This window comes from Loxodonta africana, chromosome 11, assembly GCF_030014295.1.
Source record: "Loxodonta africana isolate mLoxAfr1 chromosome 11, mLoxAfr1.hap2, whole genome shotgun sequence".
NCBI lineage: Eukaryota > Metazoa > Chordata > Mammalia > Proboscidea > Elephantidae > Loxodonta > Loxodonta africana.
This window is the reverse complement of record NC_087352.1, coordinates 6843803-6855954: the sequence shown is the minus strand read 5'-3', so window position 1 is coordinate 6855954 and position 12152 is coordinate 6843803. Positions and strand designations below refer to the sequence as shown.

The 12152-nt window shown below is 47.6% G+C and overlaps 1 long non-coding RNA gene across 1 annotated transcript; it reads left to right on the top strand.

Moving 5' to 3' along the window:
• Nucleotides 1-6: 6 nt before the first annotated feature.
• LOC111748057 (uncharacterized) lies at nucleotides 7-11076 on the top strand. The gene is made up of 2 exons (XR_002783988.2): nucleotides 7-9900; nucleotides 10019-11076. It is a non-coding gene; the product is annotated as an uncharacterized LOC111748057 (long non-coding RNA).
• Nucleotides 11077-12152: the final 1076 nt, after the last annotated feature.

Here is a 12152-nt window from a genome sequence, read left to right as displayed (position 1 = left end):
CTTCGGAGACTAACAGCAATGATTGACGCAGAAATATGAAGTATAAACCGGCACGATACGATAGCCATATATTGGTGGACGAGATGCCCTGTCTTTGCTTCCTCAGCAGTTACTCCCCGCTCCTATCAGCAACAACTGGAGGGACATTTCTGTTCTCAACCCTTTGCTATGCTCATTTTGCCAAATCTGAATGCCTGACGAAGAATAGAGTTTTGAAATGCAGCAAATAAATACACGGATTTATCTTTAGTACATGACATGGAGTCTCCTGGCCTGATTTTGTGCTGATTTCCTTCTCCACTTTGGCTCTGGGTCTCTCTTCTGAACCATTAGGGATGGAGGGGGCTGAGATTGTGGGGATACACCGTTGAGGGAGAAAGTGTGTGTGGAGTGGGCTGACCATGAATGGGGGAGTTTCAGACTGGAATTAAGAGTTCTGGGGGGAGCACTGAGAACCTGTTGTGTCAGGAAGGGATGCCGAAGGTTGGGGGGCGGTTCTTAAGAAAGCTCGACGGTTACAGGGTGCATTTCCTGCTTTGAAGGGAGTTTAGAAAAGGAGGACTAGAGGAACGATGGCATCCCTGATGTCTTCCGTGGGAAAACAGGCACAGGAGAGGCAACATTGCAGAGGTAAACATTGCGGGCAGATGATGCTGCAGGTGATAAAAATTCTGTAGCAAGAGGAACCACTGGATGGGTTAAGAGAGACCTGACCGGGGGTAGGTGAAAGTGGTCGAGATCAATCCAAGTGGAAGGCACACAGCTCCTCTTCCAGGGACCTCTGTGTACATGGACAGCCTGCAGTGCTCTGGCTCTTTTCTCTCCTGACTCAGAGAAACCATCCCATTACCAACATCTATGACAGAAACCACTGTAGCCTGTCAGTGGAGAACAAATGGAGAGAGAAGCACACTTGATGGGCCCTTTTTTCTCAGTGGCGTTCAGCTGCACAGAGAGACCACCAGTCTACCACCAGTTGCCACAGAACCGACTCTGACTCCTGGAGACCCCATGTTTTAGAAGTAGATCCCCAGGCCTTTCTTCACAGGTGCCTCTGGCTGGACATGAACTTCCAGCCTTGCAGTTTACAGCCCAGCCTTCGGCCATTTGCACCACCAGGGGCTCGACAGAGACAGGCAGTTCCTCTCACAATACTGTCTTTTCCTGTCATGTGGCTGGAAGAACAGGGCACTGACAAGTTCCTTGGAGGTTAAAAATCTTTAAAACTGGATTCATCTGTGCACCCTGGCTTCAATATGCAAATAGAAACCTGTGGTTGGTTTAACACAGAACCGACCTCTGGTGGGGCAAATCTCTACTGAATAGCCATGTTTGGTTTCTACTCGAAGTAGCACATTAAATGCTGAAAGAAAAAAAAAATCCTATAGCGTTAGAGTCATTTCCGACTCATAGCGACCCTATAGGACAGAGAAGAACTCCCCCATAGGATTTCCAAAGCTGTGAACTGTAATTCCACCGTCAAGAAAGATGTGCCGGCGGCAGAGCACGGCCTGTGCTCTCGAGGTCCCTGGGCTGTGAAGCCCCTAGACCAGGGCCAGTTTGTTGACAAGGACCTGCCCCCAGCGATGATACAGACGGAAAGCCTTCTCCTGGATCTGGCGCCTTGAATCCAGACTCCTAGCCAGCATGCATCTTAACGTTTGTGCCACTGTGGTGGCTTGCATTTTCTCGTGATACTGGAAGCTATGCCACCACTATTTCAAGTACCAGAGGACTCACCCATGGTGGACAGGATTCAGCGGGGCATCCAGACTAACACAGGCTGAAAAGAAAGACCTGGCAGTTTATTCTGAGAAGACTGGCCAGGAAAAATCTTGTGAATAACAGAGGAACATTGTCGGATATGTTGCCATAAAAGGAACCCATCGGGTTGGAAGACACTCAAAACAACACTGGGGAAGAGCTTCCTAATCATTGAACCAAACCAACCAACCAACCAAACAAACAAAAAACCCATTGCCTTGGGGTCGGTTGTGATTCATAGCAACCCTATAGGACACAGCAGAGCTACCCCATAGGGTTTCCAAGGAGCACCTGGTGGATTCAAACTGAGGACCTTTTGGTTAGCAGCCATAGCACTTAACCACTATGCCATCGGGGTTTCCACTCAAAGGACAGTCGACGTTAATGATGTAGATGGGGTCAAGATTTCAAGAGCTTCATTTGCTCTTGTGGCACAACACAAAATGAGAAAAAACCCTGCAAACCCCCTTAATAGTCAGAGTAGGGAATGTACTGAGTATGAGTCTAGGAAAATTGGAACTGGGAAGAAATGAAAAGGATCACATAAAGGTGGATAGCCTACACATCAATGAGATCCAATGGACCAGTGTTGGCCGTTTTGAGTCAGACGATCACGTGTTCTACTATGCCAGGAATGACAACTTGAAGAGGAATGGCGTTGCTTTCATTGCCAAAAGGGGCAATTCAAGATCTATCCCGAAGTGCAGAGCTGTTAGGGAGAGGAAGATATCCACACGCTTACAAGGAAGACCAGTTAAAAGGACTGTGATTCAAATTTACACACCAAGCACCAATGCCAAAGCTGAAGAAATTGAAGATTTTTACCAACTTGTGCAGTCTGAAATTGATCCACATGCAATTAAGATGCATCGATAATGACTGGTGGCTAGGATGCAAAGCTGGAAATAAAGAAGAAGAAGAATATGTAGTTGGAAAATATGCCCTTGCCGTAGAAAGGACTCCAGAGATCTCCTGACAAAATTTGACAAGACCAACGACTTCCTCGTTGCAAGTACCTTTTTCGATGACATAAGTGCCGACTATACACGTGGACCTCACCACGTGAAAATCACAGGAATCAAAGCCACTCTTTCTGTGGAAAGAGACCACGGAAAAGCTCAATACCATCAGCCCAAACAAGGCCAGAGGCCAAAGGCAGATCAGACCGTCAATTGCTCATGTGCAAGTTGAAGATGAAGAAGATTAAAACAAGTCTAGGAGAGCCAAGCTAGGACCCTGAGTACATGCCCCCTGAATTTCAAGACCACCTCAAGAATAGATTCGACGCCTTGGACACCAATAGCGGAGGACCAGCCAAGTTCTGGGATGACCTCAAGCACGTCATAGGTGAAGAAAGCAAAAGGTCATTCAGAACACAGCAAACAGAGAAAAGAACAAAACGGATGTCAGAAGAGATTCTGAAAGTTGCTCTTGAACACGGAGTAGCTAAGGCGAGCGGAGGACATGACGAACTAAAAGAGCCGAACAGAAGATTTCAAAGGACGGCAGGAGAAGACAAAGTGTCAGTGAAATGTGTAAGTATCTGCAGTTAGAAAACCAAAAGGTGACAAAGGCCCAAAGCCTGTTAAATGGGGAAAAGACAGTCCCTTTAACAAATGGTGCTGGCATAACTGGATACCCATCAGCAGAAAAAGGAAGCAAGACCCATACCTAACACCATGCACGTACACTAAGTCCAAATAGACCAAAGACCTAAACATAAAATCTAAAACGAAACAGATCATGGAAGAAAACAATAAGGACGACGCTAGGAGCCCTAATACCTGGCATAAACAGTATACAAACATCACTAACAACCCACAAACACCAGAAGAGACACTAGATAACGGGGAGCTCCTAAAAATCGAACAATTATGTTCATCCAAAGACTTCACAAAAAGAGTAAAAAGACTACCTACAGACTGGGAAGAAGTTTTTGGCTAAGGCCAATCCAATCAGCGAATGACCTCTAAAATCTACACCATACCGCCAAAACTCAACAAGAAAAAGACAAATAACCCAATGAAAAAATAGGCAAAGGATAGGAACAGGCGCTTCACCAAGGAAGACATTCAGGCAGCTAAGAGATACGTGAGGAAATGCTCACAATCATTAGCCATCAGAGAAATGCAAATCAAAACTACAACGAGATACCATCTCACCCCAAGAGGCTGACATTAACCCAAAAAACATAAAATAATAAATGTTGGCGAGCTTGTGGAGAGACCGGAACACTGACACACTGCTGGTGGGAATGTAAAATGGTCCAAGCACTGCGGAAATCAATTTGGCGCTTCCATAAAAAGCTGCAAATAGCGCTACCATACCATCCTGCAATACCACAACCTGGAATGTAACCAGGAGAAATAAGGGCCCTTGCACGAATGGATATATGCATACCCATGTTCACTGCAGCTCTGTTTACAACGGCAAAAAGATGGAAGCAACGGAGGTGCCCGTCAAGGGATGAATGGGTGAATAAATCATGGCATATTCACATAATGGAATACTATGCAACGACTAAGAACGAGGAATCCGTGAAACATCTCATAACGTGGAGGAATCTGGAAGGCATTATGCTGAGTGAAATTAGTCAGTTGCAAAAGGAGCAATGTCGTATGAGGCCGCTAATACAAGAACTCAAGAAAAAGTCTGAACACCGAAGAAAATATTCCTTGATGGTTATGAGGATGGGGAGGGAGGGAGAGGGGTATTCACTAATTAGATAGTACACAAGACATATTTTAGGTGAAGGGAAAGACAACACACAGTACCGGGAAGGTCAGCACAACTGGACTAAAGCAAAAGCTAAGAAGTTTCCCGAATACAACCAAACGCTCGGAAGGCCAGAGCGCAGGGACAGGGGTCTGGGGACCATGGTTTCAGGGGACGCACAGCTCAATCGGCATAACAAAATACGTGTTAAGGAAACTTCTCCATCTCACTTTGGTGAGTGGTGTCTGGGGCCTTAAACGCTGGCAATCGGACGTCTAAGATACATCAATTGTTCTCAACCCACCTGGAACAAAGGAGGACGAAGAACAGCGGAGACACAAGGTAAATATGAGCCCAGGAGACAGAGAGGACCACATAACCAGAGACTCCATCAGCCGGAGACTGGAAGAACTAGATGGTGCCCGGCTACCACCGAGGACTCCCCCGAGAGGGAACACACCGGCGAATCCCTGATGGAGCAGGAGAACAGTGGGGTGCACACCTCGAACTCTTGTAGAAAGACCAGGCTTAATGGTCTGACTGAGACTGGGGGGACCCCAGATGTCATGGCCCCAGGACCCTCTGTTAGCCCAAGACAGGAAACATTCCCAAAGCCAACTCTTCAGGCAGGGATTGGACTGGACTCTAAGACAGAAAATGATGCTGGTGAGGAGTGAGCTTCCTGGCTGAAGTAGACCCAGGAGACTATTGGGGCAAAGACAGAGGGGGACAGGGGCTGGTTGAATGCATGCGGGGAATACAGGGAGGAGAGGAGGAGTGTGCTGTCACATTAGAGGGAGAGCGGCTAGGGTTCCACAGCAAGGTGTGCATACATTTTTGTATGAGACACTGACTTGAATTGTAAACTTTCACTTCAAACACAGGAAATAAATAGAAAGAGAAAGAACGAAAACCAAAAGAAAGGAAGAAACCAGGCATTTTTCCAGATAAAAGAGCTGAGGAAAAAATTCAAGCATCGAGTTGCAATTTTGAAGGATTCTATGGGCAAGATGTTGAACAATAGAGACAGCATTAAAAGAAGATGGAAGGGATACACGGAGTCACTGTATCAAAAAGAACTGGTCGACTTTAAAGCATTTCAGTAGATGGCGAATCATAATGAACTGAAAGCACTGAAGGAAGAAGTCCAAGCTGCACTGAACCCATTGGTGAAATCCAAGCCTCCACGAGTTGACAGAATACCGACTGAGATGTTTCAATGAAAGGATGCAGCGCTAGAGGTGCTCCCTCATCTCTGCCAAGAAACTTGGAACACAGCTCTCTGGCCAACCAACTGCAAGAGATCCACATTTGTGCCCGTGCCAGAGAAAGGGGATCCAACAGAACGCAGAAATTATCCATCGATATCATTAATATCTCATCCAAATAAAATTTGCTGAAAAAATTAATAAAACAGTTGCAGCACCACAGGGACAAGGAACTGCCAGAAGTTGGAGTTGGATTCAGAAGAGGACGAGGAATGAGGGATATCATTGCTGACGTCAGAGGATCTTGGCTGAAAGCAGAGAATATCAGAAAGGTATTTGCGGGTGTTTCGTTGGCTATGCAGATGCATTTGAGTGTGCGGATCATAACAAATTATGCTTAACCTTGCGAAGAACGGGAACTCCAGGACACTTAATTTTGCTCCTGTAGAACCTGCACCTACAACAAGAGGCAGTCATTCAAACACAACAACAGCATACTTCTGTGGTTCGACGTCCGGCAAGGTGCGTACCATGGTTGTATCGGTTCACCATACTTATTCAATCTGTATGCGGAGCAAATGACCCCACAAGCTGGAAGATATGACGAAGAGCTTGGCATCAGGATCGGTGGAAGATTCATTACCAACCTGCGATATGTAGATGGCACAAGCTTGTTTGCTGAAATCAAAAAGACTGGAAGCAATTACTCGTGAACATCAGTATGGATTCCACCGCGACAATAATAAAAAAAAAAAAAGAGAGAGAGAGAGAACTCACAACAGGACCAATAAGCAACATGATGATAAACGGAGAAAATATTGAAGATGTCCAGGATTTCTGTTTACTTGGCTGCACGGTCATCCCTCACAGAAGCAGTAATCACGAAATCCAAGGACGTATTGCACTGGGCAAATTTACTGCAAAAGACCTCTTTGAAGTGTTGAAAACAAAGGCATCGCTTAGAGGACAATGGTGCCCCTCACCCAAGGAATGATCTTTTCAATAGCCTCCTGTGCACGCCAAACCTGGAGAATGAATAACGAAGACGGAAGAAGAATTGACGCCTTTCAATTACGATTCTGGCAAACAATACTGAATATACCGTGCTGGTACACTGCTTACGCCTTCGCTGCTACCCAAAAGATTGGCAGATGAAATCCACCAGCTGCTCCTTGGAAACCCTATGGGTCGGTTCTACTCTGACCTTTCATAGTTTTGCCATGGGCGGGAATGGATGGGCAGCGATGGGTTTGGTTGGCCAGAAGAACGAACCAGTCCGCCTTGGAGGAAGCAGAGCCAGTGTGCTCCTTGGAAGCAAGGAGGAGGAGACTTTGTCTCACATACTTTGGACATGTTATCAGGAGGGACTGGAAAAGGACATCCCGCTTGGTAAGGTAGAGGGTCAGCGAAAAAGAGGAAGGCCCTCCATGAGATGGATTGACACGGTGGCTACACAATAAGCTCAAACATAGCAAGGACCGTGGGATGGCGCAAGACTGGACAGTGTTTGGATCTGTTGTACAAGGGTTGTGATGCTTTGCAACTGACTGGACAGCCCCTAATAACAGCAGCGGCCTCTACGGAAGATGGCTGCAACATCTTTCCCCGAAGAGCAGCTGGTGGGCTCCAACCACGGACCTTTCAGTTAACCGCTTTCCCACAAGAGCTCCCCTACAAAGATGACAGCCAGGAAAGATCTATGGGGCATGCCTACCCTGTAACTCATGGGGTCTCCGTGGCACAATACAATAACCAGCTGCCATCCAGTAGATTCCGCCTCATAGAGACCAAGAGGACAGAGTAGAAGTGCCCCATAGGGCTTCCCAGGCTCTAAATCCTTACGGAAACCCGCCGTCCTATCTTTCTCCCGTGGACGGGCCTGGTGGATTCCGATCGCTGAACCACTGCCACCGCCGGGGCTCTTTGCAAAATACTACTTTTTTTCCCCTCTTTTCTTTTTTATTGTGCTTTAAGTGAAAGTTTACAAACCAAGTCAGTCTCTCATACAAAAATTTGTACACCTTGCTATATATATTCCTAGCTGCTCTCCCCCTAATGAGACAGCACACTCTTTCTCTCCAATCTCTATTTTCTGCTCCATTAGGCCAGCTTCTGACCCACTCTGCCCTCTCATCTCCCATCCAGACAGGAGCTGCCCACATTGCCTCATGTGTCTCCTTGATCCAAGAAGCTCACTCTTCACCAGTATCATTTTCTATTTCATAGTCCAGTCCAGTCCGTTTCTAAAGATTTGGCTTTGGGAATGGTTCCAATCTGGGGCTAACAGAAGGTCTGGGGACCATGACCTCCGGGATCCTTCTAATCTCAGTCGGACCGTTAAGTCTGGTCATTTTCGGGGAATTTGAGGTCTGCATCCCACTGCTCTCCTTCTCCCTCAGGGGTTCTCTGTCAGGACAGTCACCGTTTTTAGCCAGGCATCATCGAGTTCTTTTGGTCTCAGGCTGATGGAGTCTCTGGTTTATGTGGCCCTTTCTGCCTCTTGGGCTCACATTTACCGTGTGTCTTTGGTGTTCTTCATTCTCCTTACTCCATCCGGGTGGTTGAGACCAATGGATGCATCTTAGCTGGCCACTTGCTAGCATTTAAGACCCCGGATGCCACTCTCCAAAGTGGGATGCAGAATGTTTTCTTAATAGGTTTTATTATGCCAATTGACGTTGATGTCCCCTTAAATCATGATCCCGCGCTGTACTGTTGTTACAAAGTAACAAACAAAAAAAGGAGTTGCCTCCACTACTGTCCCAGACTCATAGGGACCCTACAGGACAAAGTAGGAATGGCCCACATGGTTTGTCAAGGGGCAGCTGGTTGATTCCAACTGCTGCCCTTCCAGCAGCAGCCAAGCACTTAACCACTGCGCCACCAGGGCTCCTGGCCTTATACTACAGACGCCATTTGGGGGTTTCGGTTTGTCTGTTTGCTCTAAGTAGTAACCAAAGTGTGTGGAAGTGGCCCACACTCACGGTAGCGGGCATTCAACTCCCCCTGCTCACTCAGTCCCCTTCCCGGATCCCCTGGGCTCTTTCTACCGGCAGATCATTCCCGCTCCGAATCCCCGCCTGCCTGTGCCTGGCCCCTTCTCCTCGCCCCACGTTCCTATTCTGCCACTGCCCTCAGCGTCCGCAACTGCCATTTACAAACGAAGGCTGCGGGCTCTAGCCACCTTGCAGGCTCCGGGGACGGAGATTTCCGGAGACCAGGACGCAGATTTTGCGCTTCTAAAGCGTTCCCAGGACTTGGGAAATCTGTCAGGCCTGAATCCACGCTCTGAGCGCAAGTTCCACCCATCTCTCCGTGGCCCGAAGCTGCACGGTGGAAATCGCCGCCGGCCCTCGCTCTGGAACAGCCCCTCCTCGGTTGGGCCCCTTCCGGCCCCGCCCCTTATCCCACACGCTTCCTAGAGGCTGCACTTTCAGAACCCCGGGCTTCTCCGACACCACCGCTTGACAGCGCGAGAGGTCGCTAACTCGCCTCTCTTCGCAAAGTGTTGTGAATTTCAATTCTAAAAGCGCCGAAAAACTATATTCAGTGTGCTTGATCACTGTACAGTGTTTCCACAAAGTTGGACCTCTGGACGCTCCCCCAGCACTGCGGGAGGACCCTCCTTGCTTCTGGCCTCTGCGATATTAAAGGCCATCTCACTTCCTGGTTGCCTGGAGGCCCAGAGGGTGGTGAGCCCCGGATTGAAGGCGCCACTGGGCGGCGCCGGGCGCCGCTGGGGCTCTCCTGCCTGGCCAGCATCACTTCCTGTTGAGGAGGAGGAGCAGATCTAAGAAAGTCAGACTTGCTGTCTGCCTGACGCCCTTGCCTGGACTAAAGCCCACCGACACAGGCGTTACACTCTCCAAGGATTGCGTTTATACTAGACGAGGCCATGGAAACACTAAGGGATATCGTGGCTCCCCTTCTCCTTGAGATCCTCAGTGAATTCCTTGCGGAGAAGATAAAGATCAATATAAGAGAGCAAGTAAGGGCAGAGTCAGATGACCAGCGGATGGGTTTCTTGGACCGCATAGTTGCCCCTCTAATGAAGAAGGTTTTTCAATTGGTACTGGAGAAGACGGCTCCAGTTCTATTCAACAGGTTTATTGTGAAACCATGGAAATACGTCATCACCTACGTTGTGAAAAAGAGGATGCATCCTGAACCAATACATGTGACGATAGTTTAATTACCAGTATCCACGGCGCAGGTATGTACAAGGGATATTGTGATATAAATAATATTACATGTAATACATATGTGTGTGTGTGTGTGTCTCATGTATTACCAAAGAGCTTCACTTTTTTTTTTCTTTTTCTTTTTTAAAGTCGAAGCTTGGACTACTACAAGCAATCCACGTGGCTTCAACGCTAAGTAAAAGCACCGCAAGATGGCCTTTTTCTGGCGGAAGGGGAGATTTCGGTGTTCGCTGACTACCTGGCTGGCCAGTGGTGAGGATATTTCTGTCCTCAACTCTTGGCTCTGCTCGGCTCTGCTCGGCTCTGCTCTGCTCTACTCTACTCTACACTACACTACCCTACAGTACTCTATTGTCCTCGCCTGTACAATAGTCTAGTCTGTTGACAAAACCGTGAATAGGATGGAGAAGAGAGATGCTAAGGGGGATCGTGAGTGCATTTTTCGAGGATCACATGGGTGTCGCTCTAACGAAAAAGTTAATGACAAGGTCCACAGAACCAGTTGATGTCGTTCTGAGACCAGATGTCTATGTCGCTAATGGAGATGATTCTTATATTAGTTCTGGGCAACCAGTTCCTCCTGGAACGTTTCAAAACATCATCACGTTTTTTTTGTCTGTGAAAAAGATGATGCGTAGAAGCCAACCGTTGGGATTGTGTATCGCACAGGCATTTAACCGCCAGATCGTCGAGAGATCGTTCTAAAGTAACATCGTATATTCTGGGAGACTGCTCCCATCCTATATTAGCAGCTCGTCATGTCACCTTCAACAAACAGCATCACACATCTCGTTAAGAAGATGATGTGCTCAGCCAGCTTGTGGGGTTGCAGTTTAATTACGAGTTATCGTTTGCGGACAATCTAAACGGGCAGATCAACGAGAAAACTTTAAAAAACAGCATCGAATATCTTTTTTAAGAGATGATGCTTCGGAGACTAACAGCAATGATTGACGCAGAAATATGAAGTATAAACCGGCACGATACGATAGCCATATATTGGTGGACGAGATGCCCTGTCTTTGCTTCCTCAGCAGTTACTCCCCGCTCCTATCAGCAACAGCTGGAGGGACATTTCTGTTCTCAACCCTTTGCTATGCTCATTTTGCCAAATCTAAATGCCTGACGAAGAATAGAGTTTTGAAATGCAGCAAATAAATACACGGATTTATCTTTAGTACATGACATGGAGTCTCCTGGCCTGATTTTGTGCTGATTTCCTTCTCCACTTTGGCTCTGGGTCTCTCTTCTGAACCATTAGGGATGGAGGGGGCTGAGATTGTGGGGGTACACCGTTGAGGGAGAAAGTGTGTGTGGAGTGGGCTGACCATGAATGGGGGAGTTTCAGACTGGAATTAAGAGTCCTGGGGGGAGCACTGAGAACCTGTTGTGTCAGGAAGGGATGCCGAAGGTTGGGGGGCGGTTCTTAAGAAAGCTCGACGGTTACAGGGTGCATTTCCTGCTTTGAAGGGAGTTTAGAAAAGGAGGACTAGAGGAACGATGGCATCCCTGATGTCTTCCGTGGGAAAACAGGCACAGGAGAGGCAACATTGCAGAGGTAAACATTGCGGGCAGATGATGCTGCAGGTGATAAAAATTCTGTAGCAAGAGGAACCACTGGATGGGTTAAGAGAGACCTGACCGGGGGTAGGTGAAAGTGGTCGAGATCAATCCAAGTGGAAGGCACACAGCTCCTCTTCCAGGGACCTCTGTGTACATGGACAGCCTGCAGTGCTCTGGCTCTTTTCTCTCCTGACTCAAAGGAACCATCCCATTACCAACATCTATGACAGAAACCACTGTACCCTGTCAGTGGAGAACAAATGGAGAGAGAAGCACACTTGATGGGCCCTTTTTTCTCAGTGGTGTTCAGCTGCACAGAGAGACTACCAGTCTACCGCTAGTTGCCACAGAACCGACTCTGACTCCTGGAGACCCCATGTTTTAGGAGTAGATCCCCAAGCATTTTGTTGCGCGTGCCTCTGGCTGGACATGAACTTCCAGCCTTGCAGTTTACAGCTCAGCCTTCGGCCATTTGCACCAGCAGACACTCAGCAGAGACAGGCAGTTCCTCTCACAATACTGTCTTTTCCTGTCATGTGGCTGGAAGAACAGGGCACTGACAAGTTCCTTGGAGGTTAAAAATCTTCAAAACTGGACTCGTCTGTGCACCGTGGCTTCAATATACAAATGGAAACCTGTAGTTTTTTAAACATAAAATAGACCTCTGGTGGGGCAAATATCTAGTGAGTACTGGAAGTAG